At 33.4% G+C, this 13,712-nt stretch overlaps 1 long non-coding RNA gene across 1 annotated transcript; it reads left to right on the forward strand.

The window, feature by feature from the left end:
* The first annotated feature begins 11,848 nt into the window (after window positions 1-11,848).
* LOC111480046 lies at window positions 11,849-12,355 on the forward strand. Its single transcript, XR_002717735.1, has 2 exons — window positions 11,849-11,954; window positions 12,029-12,355. It is a non-coding gene; the product is annotated as an uncharacterized LOC111480046 (long non-coding RNA).
* The last annotated feature ends 1,357 nt before the right edge of the window (window positions 12,356-13,712 follow it).

Here is a 13,712-nt window from a genome sequence, read left to right on the forward strand (position 1 = left end):
GATATCCCTAAGACAACCTTTTGTAATAGGTATGGATATTACGAGTACAAAGTAATGTTTTGGTAACCATTGCTCAAGCGATATTCATAAGCTTGATGAACAAGATTTTAATTGAGTTTCTGAACATTTTTGTAATAGTGTTTCTCATAACATATTGATGTATTACAAGTTCGAGGGAGAGGATTTAGAACATTTTAAAGGGATGTTGACCATCCCTAAAACTATATGTTAAGTTCTCCAAATGTGAGTTTTGACATGAGCAAGTAGTATTCCTTGAAAATGTGGTGTCATAAAAAGAGTCCCAGAAGATCTGGTAAACATGAAATAGTGACAAAGTGACCTCATTTGACCATCGTGAGAGAGGTAATAAACTTTCTAGGTCAATTATGGGACGTTTGTGGAGGACTTGTCCATGATTACTACTCCCCTCATTCAATTGACCAAGAAGATGAAACTGTTCACCTAGAGTGGGAAATGTAAAGATAGGTAGATGTCAACTCTAGTACTTACCGTGCCAGGAGTTAGGGTCTTTGTGGTGCATCAAAAATAGAATTGAATTTTGTTCTTGTTAAGAATGAGAAATAAAAATAGAATTGGAATTGAAAGTGAAAGTGTGTATTCTCATTGATATTCATAAGCTTTAAACAGGATACAAGCAAGAGACTAATACCTACAAATAAGAAAGATATAAACTAATTAAATAGTAAGTAAAATAAAATATACTATAAATAAAATCATAAAAAAAAAAAAAAGAATATTAAGATATTATATCTAAGATATATTTCATAAATAATATAGTCTCCAAATATTATATCTCAATATTCCCCTCAAGTTGGAGGGTGTATGTCAATCACACCCAACTTGTCTATTAAAAAATCAAATTGATGTCTTCCCAAAGTTTTAGTGAAAATATTTGTCAATTGCATTGTAGTCGAAACATAACACGGTTTGATGATTCCAGCTTGTAATCTTTTTCGAACTATATGACAATCTATTTCAATGTGTTTCGTACGTTCGTGAAAAATTGGATTGGTTGCTATGTGTAATACTGCTCGATTATCACAGTACAATAATGCTGGTTCGGACAGTGGAACTTTCAAGTCTTGGAGAATGTATCTTAACCAAGTTAACTTTAAACAAGTATTTGTCATAGCTCGATACTCGGCTTCTGCTGATGACCTGGACATATTGGTTTGTTTTTTAGACTTCCAAGAAATAATTGAATTTCCAAAAAAAAATGCAAAACCCAGAAATAGACTGTTTGGAAGTTCGACAACCACCCCAGTCTGAATCGCAATATGCTTGTAATCTTAAGTTGTTTTCAGATGGTAGTAGAAGTCCTTGACCAGGCGTACATTTGATGTATCTCAGAACTCGAAGAGCTGCCTCCCAATGTGGTTTCCTTGGTTCATGTATAAATTGACTAAGCATACGAACTAAATACACTATGACAGGCCTAGTAACGATTAAATAAATTAATCTGCCAACCAAGCGTCTATATTTACTTGGATCATTCAACTTTTCTCCTTCTGTTAAGGAAAGTTTCAGATTTTGCTCCATAAGAAATTTTTCTTGACGTGCTCTTGTAAGACCTGTATCTTGAAGAATGTCTAGAGTATACTTCCTTTGAGACATAAAAATTCCTTTTCTAGACCTAGAAAATATTTCAAATTTCCTAAATCTTTGATAAGGAATTTCTCGAGTAAACTAGTCTTGAGATGTTGAATTTCTTTGAGATCATTGTCTGTCAACAGAATATCATCAACATAGATAAGAGCGACAGTGAAAGAAGTACATTTACTCTTAGTAAATAAAGAGTAATCTGCTTTGGATTGAGTGTTGTCTGCATTTTGTATAGTGGTAGAGAATATGGAGAATCAAATGCGAGAAACCTGTTTTAAACCATAAAGTGATTTATGGAGCCGACATATTGTATTCTCCTCCTATCGGCGAAAACCTGGTGGTAAAGACATATAGACTTCCTCGTCTAGATTACCATGGAGAAAGGCATTTTGAACATCCAACTGATGAGTGAACCATTTTTTAATAGCAGCAATAGTGAGTAAGCAACGAAGTGTAGTAAGTTTCATTGTAGGAGAAAATGTCTCTTTGAAATTAACACCTTCAACTTGTGTGTATCCTTTTGCTACCAGTCGAGCTTTATAACGTTCAATAAAACCATCAAAGTTGGGTTTAATCTTATACACCCAACGACAACCAATAGCTTTATGGCTAGGTGGTAGAGGAACGAGAGACCACGAAGAAAATTTTTCATAATCATAGATCAATGATCATAATGGCCATCCAACTTAGGAATTGCCGGATGAACGAAATTGATTTCAGCTGCCATATTTTGAATCTCTTTCAGTTCGCTCTTTAAAGAAAAAATTGCAGTTTCTTCTTCTCACAATCAGGCCTTGCAATGTGGCTATGATACCAAATGTTGTAAACACACCAACTAAAAATCTAGTATGACTTTTATAGCCTTGCAAACTAACACATTTAGAAGGGATAAAATTAGACAACTCTAAAAATAGAAAAAAACAACCACCCACCAATTAACTTAGTGGTTCTAACATTTTGAGAGAAGCGGACATCCTAAAGAAATGGTAGCACCTATATCTCCTCCATAATCAATGTCAGTATATGCTATCAACTCAACATTACCCCTTTTCCGATAAAGGATTCCTGAATCTATAATACCTTTTAAGTATCTCAACGCTCTTTTTGTAGCTTGCAAATGCAACTTTGTTGAACTTGCCATAAATCTGCTCATTAGAGACACTATATACATTAAATCCGGCCTTGTTGCAGTTAGATACATAAGACTTCCAATCAATTGTTTATACATGGTAGCATTGATCTTGGCTCCTTTTTCATCCTTTGTCAGTCTAACCCCAGGAACAATAGGGTTTTTCACACACTTTTTTCCATCCTAAACTTCTCCAAAACTTCTTTTGCATACTTTCTTTGATTAATATAAATGCCTTCAGGATTTTGTAAAATCTTTACACCGAGAAAATATTTCATTTTTCCCAAATCAGTCATTTCAAATTCAGGTTTCATAGAATTCTTGAATTTAACAAACATTATCTCATCATTACCAGTAAAAATTAGATCGTCAATATATACACTAACAATCAAAATTTTACCTCCATCTCTTGTTTATATGAATAAAGTATGGTCGCAGTTGTACCTCTCAAATCCTTCTTTGCAAAAATGTGCTTCAATTCGATTGTACCATGCATGTGGGGCTTGTTTAAGGTCATATAATGCCTTCTTCAATTTGTATGCCTTGTATTCTTGACCTTTTTTCTCATAACCTTGTGGTTGCTCAACAAAGACGGCTTCTTTTAATTCTCCATATAAGAAAACAGTTTTCACATCAAGCTGATACACGTTCTAACTATTTCGAGCTGCTAAAGCAATTATCATTCGAATAGTATTCCACTTAGCCACAGATGCAAACACCTCGGTATAGTCTATACCATGTTGTTGTGCATAATCTTTTGCTACCAACCTAGCCTTATACTTGTCAACTTCGCCATTTTCGTTGAGTTTGGTTTTGAAAACCCACTTTACTCCAATCTTCTTCATTCCTTTAGACAAATTTGTCAACTCCCAAGTCACATTTCGTTCGTGGCTTCTATCTCCAAGTTCGTTGCAACTCTCTATTTTAAACTTTGAACAACTTCTTCAAAGGTAGTCGGATATGTAGTTGAGGGTAATAGAACTAAATTGTTGTGCTCGGCTTCTTAGAAAATTCTCCCTCGCTCACATAATCTTCCATCCATAATGGTGCTCTTCTGTTCCTCACTTCGAGAGTGCTTTCTTCCTATATTGAGGAATTTGATTCAGATGACTCACTGGAAGATATACTAACTTCCCCTTCTTCTTCTGCTATCATCTCCTCTTTAGATTCTTCATCACTTTGGTCATGTTCGCCTCCTTCTGTAATACTATCTTCCCATTCGAGAGTATCAAGTCTAGCTTCTTCATTAGTTTTCCCCCATTCCAACATTTGTTTTATTCAAAAATCACATCTCTTCTTTCGACTATCTCCTTGGACATTGGATCAGAGAGTCTATATGCTTTAGACTCTTCACTCATCCCTAGCAGCACACACTAAAAACTTTTATCATCTAACTTCTTTCTCTTACTGTCTGATATATGAACATGTCCAATACATACAAAAACTCGAAAGTCAACATTAGGTTTTACGCCACTCCAAGCCTCCTCAGAAGTCATATTTTTCACTACAACTATAGGACTTCTGTTGAGCACGTGCATTGTCCAGTCTACTGCTTCTGGCCAGAAATTCTTTGGAACTTGCTTCTCTGATAATATACTTCTAACCATGTTCATAATTGGTCTGTAATTGTGCTTAGCTACACCATTTTGTTGGGGAGTGTAGGGTGCAGTAAGTTGTCTACTGATACCATTAGTTTTACAAAAATTGTTGAACTCGAGAGGTTAACTCTCCAACCCTGTCTGTGCGTAGACAACGAATAAAATCTCCAGTCTCTTTCTCAACAAGATTTTTGAAATTCTTGAAGATAGTAAAGGCTTTAGACTTTTTAGCAAGAAAATATATCATCACCTTGCGGCTGTAATCATCAATAACACTTATAAAATACCTCTTTTTATTGTTGAAAAGAGGTTTGATGGGTCCACAGATGTCTGCATGTACTAGTTGCAACCTTTGTGTTGCTCTCCATAAACTTCTCTTTGGAAATTTATCCCTATGTTGCTTTCCCACCATGTAATCAGTGCATATTTTAGAAGATGCTTTTAATTGGGGTAACCCTCTCACCATTTGTTTATGTTGCAAATTCTTAAAACTTTGAAGCCTAGGTGACCATATCTGCGGTGTAAAAGATGAGTGTTGTCTTCTATAATTGTTTCGAAGCAAGTGGCAGCTTGTGGCATGATTCTTGCCAGTAATATGAACATCCTATTTGCGGACATTGTTGTTTGCACACATATGATTGCTACACCCCGAATCACGGAACCAAACATCTTCCCTCCTTGATTGATTGAGCTCCACATATGACATCAACAAGATTTCTTCTTCATCCTATGGTGCGATTTTATTTTATTTATTTTATTTTCTTCCTTTTCCCATTGAGGACACTCATATCTAAAGTGTCCTAACTGATGGCACTTATAACACTCAACTGTTGTTTTGTTGAAAGGATGTCTACCTCTTCCTCCAAAAACTTCACAAGCTCGATCAACTCCTCTTCCACCGAATCTATTAACATATGTCACCTTTAGTGCTTGTTCGTTACCTTTAGTGCTTGTTCATCACCTACACGTCCATTTAGTCTTTGCTCATGTACCAGCAAGCTACTTTGCAATTCATCGATTGCTAAAGTGTTTAAATTATTTGACTCTTCAATCGAACATACAACATAGTCAAATCTTGAAGTCATTGATCTCAAGATTTTTTTTCAATAATCACCCCTTGTTTCATGTGTTCACCAAAAATTTTCTATCTTGTTTGCAATGGTGAGAGTTCGAGAAAATATGCATCAATTTTCTCACTTTCTTTCATCTATAGGAATTCAAACTCTTTCCTAAGAGCTTGTAGTTGAGATCTTTTGATTCTTGTGGAACCCTAATACTTCTGCTTCAAAGAGTACCAAATTTTTTTTCTTGTAGTATCTTTATTAAGGATTGTTTCCATAATAGTTCGATCAATGGCTTGGAACAAATAATTCTTGACCTTCAAATCTTTCAGCTTCTGACCTTCAAATCTTTCAGCTTCTGACCTTCAAATCTTTCAGCTTCTGACCTTCAAATCTTTCAGCTTCTGGTCAACAATTATTTTTTGTTGTATTTCGGTAATCTCTACTTCTTCTGCTGCGGCAGGGATTCTGATCTCCACCAAGGACCAATAGTCTTTTGAACGAAGAAAATTTTCCATATGCATAGACCAATGATCATAATGGGCATCAAACTTTGGAATGGCCGGTTGAACGAAATTGATTTATGCTGCCATATTTTGAATCTCTTTCAGTTCACTCTTTAAAGAAAAAAACTGCAATTTCTTCTTCTCACAATCAGGCCTTGTGTCGTGGCTCTAATACCAAATGTTATAAACACACAAACTAAAGCTCTGAAATCAATTACTTTGTCATACAAATCAACTTGTTACCTTTTATACCCTTGCAAACTAACAAATTTAGAAAGGATAAAATTAGACAACTCTAAAAATAGAAAAAACAACTACCCACAAATTACCGTCCTTCAAGAGAAGTGGACATCCCAAAGAAATGCTAGTCATTTCATCCTTGGAGAATTGGTCTAGTATGACCATCTTTAACACTTGGTTCCTAATTCTTGTCATTGTCCTTAATCTTGTTCTTTGTTCTTCTTCTTTCTGTTCCCAAAGACACTCCTCCAATGAAAGATATGAACTTGACAACTTGTCCAAAGATTCATGTCTTTCAAGCAACATAGTCTGAACCTACGTCCAAGACTTCTTGCATTCCAAGCGATGTAGCCAGAATCTGCATTAGGGCTTCATGAGCTCCCTGTGATATAGACTGAAACCTATACCCAAGACTTCTTACATTCCAAGTGGTGTAGTCTTGAACCTGCATCAAATTTTTCTTATGTCCCAAGCGACGCAGTCTGATACCTATGCCCAATGCTTTTTATGTTCCAAGCGACATAGTCTGAATAGCTATGCCATAGGCTTCATACATTCCAAGCAGCCTAGTCTGAAACTTGCATCCAAGGCTTCTTACGTTCCAAGCTATGCAATTTGGAAACGTATGCCCAATGTTTCATACATTCCAAGCGGCATAGTCTGAACACCTACACTCAAGGCTTCCTAAGTTCCAAACAACGTAATCTAAAACATGCATCAAAGACTTATTACGTTACAAACGATGTGGTTTAAGTCACGAGCATGTTGTACCTTTAGAGGACCTTGGTCCTTTATTCTTGCTTGTCACCAACATTCTTTTTGTCTGGGTGGAATAAGGCTTGTCATACTTTTTTCTAGTTCTAATTCTTAGAGTAATTTCTTGGGACATAAGCCTTGACTTCCCGTATTAATCCCTATCCAAGCTCATAATTCAGGAACATTCAATAGTACTAACCATCAAGTATCTTAAAAACCCTATCATAAGGGTTGTAGAAGGATCATGATTTTTTGTTGGGAGGTCATTATGCGTAGTCTTGCCTTTTCCCCTAAGTCGTGGTTTATATCCCTAATATGTTCTAGAACCTTTAAGATCTTGTAAAATACTTCTTAGAGTCATAAGTTTCTTATAACATAGAGGAATTCTTAGGGTCTTCAAAACTTCTCATCATTTTGGTCGTTTACTCCATTTCTTTAGTTTAGGATCTAACTTCTTCGAAACATGTTAAAATCTTAAGTAAATGTTTATGTCCTTATAAGTAGGTCGTTCATGAATCCTTAAGTCATTTAAAAAGTGTTTGGACCTTGAAATACCTTAAAAATCTACCATAGCATTTTGGTAATTTTAAAGACTAATTATTGTTAAGTGCCTAAAAGGACTCCAATAAAAGGACTTCTAAAAGGACTCCAATAAATTCAATAAAAAGGAGTACAATGAAAGAAAATGGAATACTTGGAGATAATTAAACTATATATATATATATATATATATTTCTTTTTTTTTTTGTTTTTTTATGGTTCTTGTGATTCAAGCAGCTGAATAATATTCAAAAGCTTTTAATATGTATGGCCAAACACAATAAGAATTGCAAACGATAGATCATAGAAAAGGATCTCAATTTTGAAACTTTAGACGACTAGAAAGTAGAGAATATGTAACATAAAATAACACCATCAAATTCGTTCATATAACAGTAACTATATTTATCAGAAAATCGTAGTAATAATAGAAAATGAGATTCTGTAGACTAGTCTATGAGGTAGGCTTTGCATGTTCCACAGTCTCACCGTCGACGCCCAGTCACCGTCAGGTTTGTCATGCATAAGATAAGAAAAAAAATTGTCATTGATTGCATATATTGTTATTGATCGACTATTATCAAATCTAACTTAGGATGGTATTTGATTACATTGACTATGTTATAGTTGACTGCATTATTGTTGACTTATTTGTATGTTTATTTTAATCTAGAATATGATATGATAAGGCTAGGCATGAAATTTGGTGACCTGGAGGGGCTCAACCAAGGGTAGGTGTATAATGACTAAAATGCCCTTGTAATTATGTCTTCCAAATATGTTGAGAATTTAAATCAAAATTTGGGGTAGTAAATGTCCAAAATGGTAAGAGAATTCTAAGATTTTTTCAAGACTTTTAAAAGACTCAAATTAGTACGGAAATCTATATGGAACTCATTTATAATATTAAGGGTAAGTGTGAAAGATCTTAGAGAATTAGTACAACTCCAGAGGAAAAATACTTACCTACCCCTCAAGACACTTTATAAGAAATCAAGGTTTTTATGAATACCAAGTGAAGTTTTTTACCAAATATTTATGCAGGCAAAGAAATATTTGACTCATATGAATTAGGGCAACCTTGTTAATAATTTTTCATTAGTTGTACTTCAAGACTTAACAAAAAAAACTCTTAAAATAAGAACCCGAGTTATTTCGAGATTGAAGCACTTTCAGAGTAAGAAAGTTTTTTTTTTTTTTAGAGGTATATGATAACAACGATAAAAATAATATTGACAATTATTTAAATATTTACGACCAAGCACATCATGATTTCTAACAATAAAAATGACATAGAATAGGCTATGGAAAGGGATAAAAAATTTGAAACATTACCGGATAAGAAAGTAGAGAATAACTTCATCAAATTCTTTTCCATTTTCTTCAAATACCATAACATTTTCTTTTCAAATAACTTTCTTGATCCCTTAAACTCTCTTTAGGTCCCCTTAATTCTTCAGGGTGTCCTAACTTATTTGGGGTATGACATTCATAGACGTAGGTTTTCCTAGGTTCATGACATTTACCGACCAATTGACCTAATAGGACTATCAAGGAGTTCTTTAGGTTTAGGAATAGAGTTGTGTGGAAAAGGAAGTGGACAACCTGATAGAATCCCCTCTCTTTAAACTCATCCGAGGATGACATACCACATAACTACGTAAGTATGGTTTAGAAAATAGACTAATTATCCCAAATTCTCCATGTTTTAAAAAGTAAAAACATTTATTGTATTTTTATCTGTTCCAAATCACACTATATTGCAATTCATGTTTCAAAGAGCTTAAAATTTTGGTCATGATAGTGAAGTAACGAGGAACGGTGAGGACATGGCTGTCCATTAATTGTTGTCAATGCTGACTGTGATCAACAAAGAAGACTGTGAACATACCAAGAGACTTGCATATGTTTGTATTTTCTAATCTCAATGTGGTTGATATACTAATTCACGACCTATATATGAAATATTTTAAATGGTCAAACTTATGATCAATAGTATGCTGCTTTTGGACATATAAAAAAAAAAAAAAAAAAAAAAAAAAAAAAAAAAAAAAAAACAAANTACACTTACACTGCATATTATAATAGTGGTAGAGTAGGTTTAAAAATAATTTACATATTTTCCTTTCAAAGTTTGATATTTATATGGTAAAAAATTAATGTCTAAATTGATATAGTAGGTTTAAAAATAATTTACAAATTTTCCTTTTAAAGTTTGATATTTATGTGGTAAAAAATTAATGTTTATATTAATTTAGTAGGTTTAAAAATAATTTACATAATTTCTTTTCAAAGTTTGATATTTATATGGTAAAAAATTAATCTTTAAATTGATTTTGTTGGGTTTTATATCTTAAAACTCATAGTTGGTAAACAAAAATATATTCTATTTTCAATAAAGTTATTATTGATATTTATTTAGTAAATATTGTTATGGAATAAAATGAATTTTACGATTATTAATCTAAATTCAATAAACTAAGAACACTCTGACTATAGTATGATTACTTGAACTATATGTAGAGACATAATTGTAGATCAAGTTCAATTATATAGACAAAATGATCTATAGTATTGGGATAAGACTGAGTACCTTATCCCCACCTTATCCCGAGGATACTATAGATGTGGCCCACTTTTATATATGATATAAACAATGTGATCACTAAATTGTACATGACGAGACATGTGAATGGGGGCGTCCTATGCAATGAATATTGCATAAGATCAGATTAGGAAGAAAATCACTCTCACTTTATAATGTCATTTACTGTTGAGACTAATTTTTTTTTCATTCGATGACCTAGATAACTCGATCTTAATCCTGAGCTAACCATAAACTTCTGTTTATTCAGAATTATCCTTAGATTTGCATGGGTGAGAGTGGCTCAAGTTCGCCGACTCAATAGGTCTCCCATTTCAGGAGTAAGACTGGATGAATGGCTCGGGACTTGGGGTGCAAGATGGAATTCTCTTTTACCCATTTTAGGTATAAAACAGAGGTAGTTTCCTTAAGTACTGACTCTAGGTCTTGAACAAGGGGCCCCACCCTCTTATTGGCCTGAGAGGGATTGGGTTTACTGGTTGAACCACAAACCAATTGTTCATTAAAGGATAAGTGGAACATAAGAAACAAGAAGTAACTTCAGGAGTAAAATGGTAAATTGACGCAGCACTAGTTACGAACAACTTGTGAATGATCGACTTACTAATCATGGTTATATCAAACGGACAAAAATATATCTATAATGAGGGATGTGCAACTACTAGGCTATAGTGGAGTATCTTAGTAGTTAACGAATGATGGTTAACAAGGTTAATGAGTTAAGCCGGTTAATCTCGAATCATTGGAGCCCATGATCTATAGGTCCATTAGGTCTCTCTGCTAGCTCATATCGGACTAAACCATAGAATAGTATGACGAGTGAGTTCGAAGAGTTCAAAATCAAATTAGGGAATATGCGTTTAATATATACAATATATTTAACCGTATTTTTGTTTTATTTACAAATTAAACAAAAAGAGAGATCGGAGGTATTTAAATAAAAATTTAAATATTTTAATCAATATGTGTCGGAATTGATTGTGATTGACATTTAAATTAATATTAATTAAATAGTTTAATTAATCATTTAATATTACTTTAATTTGAAATTAATTATTCAAATTAATTGTTGAATTAAAATAGAGAAAGTCAAAAGTTGACTACACTTCATGAAAAAATCCATGTTTAAGTGGGTGGAATTTTGAATGAAAAAATTTGGTTAATTCAAACTTGCATGTTTGCCACATAATCCCACAAATTTGAGTGAAATTTTGAGTGTCAAAATTTGGTAATCTCAAATTTGCATGAACATGCAAATATCACTCTATAAATAGAGTGACTAAGGTTCATAGAATTTTCTTTTTCGGAAAAATCTTGAGAAAAACTCTCACAAACTCTCTCTTTATATATACTAAATCCCTTCCAAGTTTAGTCACTCGTTGGATTCCACAATCTTGTTCTAAGGCCGGAGAATAGTAGAGAAAACACTAATGGTGGTTCGAAACCAGTTCGGGTGGAAAAAGAAATTTGAACTACAAAAGATTAGTATTGAAACTCATTAAGTTTTAGTTCTTTTGAACATGCTAGCTAATTTATTATAATTGATGTACTTAGAGTATCTAAGATCCAAATTGCTTCTGCATGTGTTATAGTAAGTTTAAAAATAATTTACATATTTTTCTTTAATATTTATATGGTAAAAAATTAATGTTTAAATTGATTGAGTAAGTTTAAAAATAAATTACATATTTTCCTTTCAAAGTTTGATACAGATAGTTTCATTAATAGGGTTTGTTATAAAGTTTGTCCTCAAAATTTTACAATAAAAACCCACCATCTTCCCTTGCAATTACATCACACATTTCAACAATTTTTTTACAATCCAATCAAGAGAAATGACAAAAGTAGGAGCAATGTTCACCGGCTTCTTCATTACCTTTCTCATATTATATTCAGGTCTAACTTTTCTTATTAAATAAATTTTTAGTTTTATTTTTTTTCTTATTGAAAATTAATGAGTAGAGTTACAGAGAGTTTGAATGCAACGGCTCAGTGTTGTAACAACCATCCTAGTTTGGGAGATTGCAAGCCTGGAGTAGATGATCAAACCGATGGCAAATGTTGGACTTACTGCATTTCTGGATGTGTGAAAGGAGGATTTTGCAAGCTTGTTGGAAGTCATCATGTATGTCATTGCTATTGTTGATTTCATATATTTTCTTTCATTTCCGCCTTTGTTTTCATGTTAAGCAATGGAATGCATTGCACTTTCTTTCATTCCCGTCTTTGTTTTCCTGTTATGCAATGGAATGCATTGCACTTTTGCAAATTTGCTTTCAATAAATAATGTCTGAACTTTCAATCTTTTTCTGTTGTGTTACAAATGGAAGAAAGTTGAACATTTGATATTGTTATTGAGAATGTTTATTTAAATTTTCTTCCCATTCTCTTCCTTCTATTGTTTGACAAGGAAAGAATTCTCACTCAAGCTCAGCCACTTCTTTCTCTAACTTTTCTTTTTCCATTCCTAAAGCTTTCTTTTCTTTTTCAATCTCTATTTTCTCCTTCGTAAGGCACTCGTTCAACAATTTCAACGTCTACAACTAAGACTTCTTCATAGATTTATCAACAACATATTTTGGTTGTTCCTCTCAATCTTTGTTCTCCTCCTGATGATCCGGCAGTTTCTTTGGCTCATTCGCTGATCCGTGTTCACTCTGAAGTCCTTCGATTTTCTCGTCTCTGATATCGCGATTTCGCCACATCCATTGTGTATCCCCTCATTTCCAACAGCTTCCACTGCCTCACGATTACAGCCATCGTCTTTCGCGCCACCGGCATTTTAAAGTAAGCAATTAACTAAATTATTACATTAATAATTAAAAATAACTTGAACCGCTCCTGAGGATCACGAACCGGTCTAATCAACCCTTAAAAACGTTGAACTGGACCCCAACCAGCAGAAAAACACCCAAACCGCCTCTTCCATCTTCTTCTTTGGTTCAGCTTGCTTTTGTTTCCATTATCGATTAATTACAACCTAAAATGGACTCTAATGACTCCATAAAAATTACAGACTTTTCTTCACTTATTAAAAATCGTACACATTAGGCCAATTACAATAATTGTATCAAATGAAGCATAAAAAAAATGTCAAAACCATAAACATCCACTTTAGCAACCACAAAACTTCATTCATAAAATGGTACCCACCATGCTCAAACTAATGTAAATAAAGTGCCTAAAACTTGCTTTGATACCAATTGATGGTGTTAATATAACACATGCGTAAACAATTTGGATCTTAGGCACTCTAAGTACATCAATTATAATAAATTAGCTAGCATGTTCAAAAGCATTAAAACTAAGTTTGAATACTAACATTTTGTAGTTTAAATTCCTTTTAACTGATTTTGAACCACCACTAGTGTCTTTCCTACTATTCTCTGGCCTTAAAACGGGATTGTGGAATCCAGTGAGTGACTAAACTTTATAGGAATTTAGTATATGTGTTAAGGATAGTTGACCGTTCATTATAAGGCAAATATCTAGATATTTGCCTTACATTACCGGTTACCATATTTTCCCTTTTACTAAATGCAAATATATTGTATTCATTTATTATTCTTTCCTTTTATCGCTATTTCCTTATTATTTGTAATTTACCTTATTTCTGTAGTCTGTAAATGATTATAAATAAGAGAACTCTCACCA

This window comes from Cucurbita maxima, unplaced genomic scaffold (genome assembly GCF_002738345.1).
Source record: "Cucurbita maxima cultivar Rimu unplaced genomic scaffold, Cmax_1.0 Cma_Scf00005, whole genome shotgun sequence".
In the NCBI taxonomy this organism is placed as follows: Eukaryota; Viridiplantae; Streptophyta; class Magnoliopsida; order Cucurbitales; family Cucurbitaceae; genus Cucurbita; species Cucurbita maxima.